The following is a 4,528-nucleotide window of genomic DNA, read 5'->3' as shown; positions in this document are numbered from 1 at the left end:
CGCGACGCCTTTTAAACCTATTTTTGATACAACGTGCGGTCTATTTTTTTTGTTGTTGCAGGATTGTTCTTTAGAAATTACGCATAATTTAATATTAATATTTATTTTGTCGTTCATTTTACATCTGGGGCTCGTTCATTGGGGAACAGCGAGTGTGTCTTTGAAAAAACATCAGTGATCGAAGTTACCACAAACGGAGGACACGACCGATCACAATTTCATTTGTCCTTTAGCATAAAGGATAAAGGACTACCAATAATTTACCAATAATCATAATCATAATCACACTTTATTAGCCAAGTATGGTTTGCAACATACGGGGAATTTGATTTGCCACACAGTCATACCAATAAAAAGCAACGGGACACACAAAATACATTTAAACATGAACATCCGCCACAGTGACTCCTCAACGTTCCTCACTGTGATGGAAGGCGAAAAAAAGTTCAATCTCTTCCCTTCTCTGCCCATCAAAATCCCCTCCCTTCCCAATCAATGCCTTGGTTGGTGTGTGCAGGAAGGAACTGCAGGGGCTGCTTTAAACTGAGGAGAGACACAAAATGCTGGAGTAACTCAGCGGGCCGGGCAGCAGCATCTCTGGAGAGAAGGAATGGGTGACGTTTCGGGGCGAGACCCTTCTTCTAGACTGAGAGTCGGGAGAAAGGGAAACGAGAGTTTATAGACAAAGATGTCGAGAGATATAGAACAAATGAATGAAAGATAGGCAAAAAACGTAACGATGAGAAAGGAAACAGGCTATTGTTAGCTGTTCGTTGGGTGAGAACGAGAACAGACAATGAGACTGGTTGGTATTATTGCCTTATTATTACCGAGATAAAGTGCAAATAATTTGTTTACCTGCTATCCAATTAGACCAGCTATTACCATGCATGAGTCCAATCGAGCCACACACACAAGTGCAACGAGTAGAGATAACTCAATATTTAATAAATATGTACAATATTATTTTATAAGTATATATAAATATGTATTTATAAAATAAATATTTATATATATTGATAAAAATACATACGTCACTTTTGTTGGTTTGAGTATATATACAATATTTATAAAATAAATGTTATAAAATTATATAATTTATAATATAAAATCAATACAGGATATTAATTGAGATTTTAATATCCAATAGTCAGCAGGATCTCTCAAAGAATTGCCAGTCAAGTGTGTTTTATTCCCAAGCAAATATATAAATCCGCGTTGTTGCAAAATGCAAAATATAGTTTTCAGCATTTTAGCGTTGGAAAAACATCAGTATTCTCCCGACATAGACACAAAAAGCTGGAGTAATTCAGCGGGACAGTCAGCATCTCTGGAGACAACGAATAGGTGACGCTTTCGGGTCGAGACCCCTCTTCAGAAACCATCCGAAACGTCACACGTTCCTTCTCTCCAGAGATGCTGCCTGTCCCGCTGAGTTACTCCAGCTTTTTGTGTCTATCTTCGGTCTAATCCAGCATCTGCAGTTCCTTCCTGCACAGAGTTTTCCGGACAGCGTGTAAGTCATTGACGGTTCGTACTTTCCAATGAGCCTCCCTTTCCCACACTGATGTTCCACGGGAATACGGCTTCCACAGGTTTCCCGAGCCAGATTGAAGTGCACACTTTCGGTCAAGGGGGCAGTGAGTTAGCCAGAGAGTCTATGGCTAACTCACATGGAAACGGGACCTTTGGCCCAACAAGTCCACGCCAACCACGATGCCCCATCTACACCAGCCCCACCTGCCCACGTTCGGCCCATATCTAAACCTGGGACAGACACGAAAAGCTGGAGTAACTCAGCGGGTCAGGCAACATCTCTGGAGTAAAGGAATCGGTGATGTTTCGGGTCGAGACCTCTAAACCTGTCGTATCCATGCACCTGTCCAGGTGTCTTTCTAAATGTTGTTTCACTATCTACCTCAACTACCTCCTCTGCGTACTACCTGTTCGTTCCGTACACCCACCACCCTCTAAGTGAAAAAAAATGACCGTTGGGTTCCTATTAAATCTTTCGCCTCTCACGTTAAGCTTATGTCCTCTGGTTCTTGATCCCCTGCCCTGGGTAAAAGACTCTGCGCGTTCACCCCATCAATTCCCATCATGGTTTTATACACCTCTATAAGATCACCTCTCATCCTTCTGCGTTCCAAGGAATAGAGTCCCAGCCTGCTCAACCTCAGCCCTTAGCTCAGTCTATGTCAAGTCATGGCTACATCTTCCCAAAACTTCTCTGTATCCCCTGAAAAATAACGTAGAAGGTGTTCGCCTCCCTGTAGTGGGCGAGTTAAACTGGAGGTCAAAGGGTTATACAGTATAGACCAAAAATACACAGACAGATAGCTTATTGGTTAGTGCGGGTGTCAGGGTTATGGGGAGAAGGCAGGGGAATGTGGGTTAGGAGGGAGAGATTGATCAGCCATGATTGAATGGCGGAGTAGACACGTTGGGCCGAATGGCCTTATTCTGCCCCTATCACTTATGAATTCATGAAACGAGGAGACAGCGAGTCGGCCAGCGTCTGTGGTGCGGGAGAGGTGGGCCATATTTCACGTCAGTCGCGTTTCCCGAGGGGAGGGTTGGACGTGGACTTGAGAGACCAATGTTTGCCGGGTTTGGGGGTGGGGGGAGAGAACCTGGTGGGATTGCACCACCAGGAGCCCGCATCGTTCGGATGGATCGAATGGTCTCGCCGTTTGCCACATGAAGGGCGGAATGGCCTACTCCTGCACCTATTGTCTATTGTCTATTGTCTATTGTCTATGATACAACCGGGTTAAGCAATCTTGCTGTGACCAGCGGTCTTGACCCACTGTAGTTGGAACGCGCGTTTCATCTTTCGCTTATTTAAATAAATATATTTATATAGATATTAATAAATATTATTTATATACAGAAACAGAGAACTACTGCAGGTACTGGGTTACCAAAGAAAAGGACACAAAGTGTTGGAGAAACTCAACGGGCCAGGCAGCTTCTCTCTGGAGATCATGGATAGGTGGGTGACTTTCGAGCCGGGACCCTTCTTCAGACTCAGAGAGTCATGCAGTGTGGCAATTTGCCCACACCGACTAACATGCCCCATCTACACTCGTTCCACCTGCCCGCGTTTGGCCTATATCCCTCGAAACCTGTCCTGTCCATGTACTCGTCCAATTGTTTCTTAAATATACTTTTCTTAAATAAAAGGCTTGTATACACTGGAATTTAGAAGGATGAGAGGAGATCTTATCGAAAGGTCTAAGAGTATTAAGGGGTTGGACACGTTAGAGGCAGGAAACATGTTCCCAATGTTGGGGGAGTCCAGAACAAGGGGCCACAGTTTAAGAATAAGGGGTAGGCCATTTAGAACTGAGATGAGGAAAAACTTTTTCAGTCAGAGAGTTGTGAATCTGTGGAATTCTCTGCCTCAGACGGCAGTGGAGGCCAATTCTCTGAATGCATTCAAGAGAGAGCTGGATAGAGCTCTTAAGGATAGCGGAGTCAGGGGGTATGGGGAGAAGGCAGGAACGGGGTACTGATTGAGAATGATCAGCCATGATCACATTGAATGGCGGTGCTGGCTCGAAGGGCCGAATGGCCTCCTCCTGCACCTATTGTCTATTGTCTATTGTAAATGTTGTGATAGTCCCTGCCTCAACTACCTCCTCCGGCAGCTTGTTCCATACACCCACCACCCTTTGTGTAAAAAGAAATACCCATTAGGTTCCTCCTCTTCCCCCTACCCCCCCCCCCCCCATCTTAAAAGTACAATATTTAGAGCATATGGAAAGATATAGAATGCAGAATATAGTTCTCAGCCAAATTATATTCTACATCCAATTGAAACTGCCCGCCTTTCTTTTTAAAGATGGAATACATTTGTAAACCCGCATTTGCAATCGCCTTGTTTCCACATTAAATGCAAGATGTTAATGTAGGGAGATCGGGGCGCGTGTGGGCATCTGCCGTGCGTTTTAACCCCCGTGAAGGTGACATTGTATCTTCGCCTTTACATTTCAGGATCCCATGAGCTGGAGTTAACAGACTGCGTTTGTCTTGTGCGAGCTTTAAAAAATATATATATCTTTGAAACCGATCCATGGCGATATCGTCCCCTCCAGCTCGCTGCGCCGTCTCCAAAGGGAAATTCGGTTTCCCTGAAAACTTAACTTGATCAGGGACCCCCACCTCTGGGGGTGGGGGTTGGGGGGAGGGGGATGTGGGTGGGGGAAGAGAGATCGCGTCAGACCTATAAATAAATGATATTTGAGTATGTTATGCGCAGATCAAAGCGAGTGCACTCTTTGGAGACGTGCGGCGATTAGTTGGCTACATGTTTTGTTTGTTGCTCTCGGGGACTTTCATAAGTGAAATGTCCATTGATACATCAGTAAATAGGCCGTCAGAGATACATTTCTGCATTAAAAACGTGCAGGTTATTTCGCCCGCAGCTAAAGCGACCACCGTCTGCCATCTGGCGGCGCGCTCGGATCCCACAACTCGCCCACAGCATCAACATCAACAACAACAACAACAACAAGAACACGTT

The sequence above is a fragment of the Rhinoraja longicauda genome, chromosome 25 (genome assembly GCF_053455715.1).
Source record: "Rhinoraja longicauda isolate Sanriku21f chromosome 25, sRhiLon1.1, whole genome shotgun sequence".
Classification (NCBI taxonomy): Eukaryota; Metazoa; Chordata; class Chondrichthyes; order Rajiformes; family Arhynchobatidae; genus Rhinoraja; species Rhinoraja longicauda.
This window is presented reverse-complemented; position numbering follows the sequence as displayed.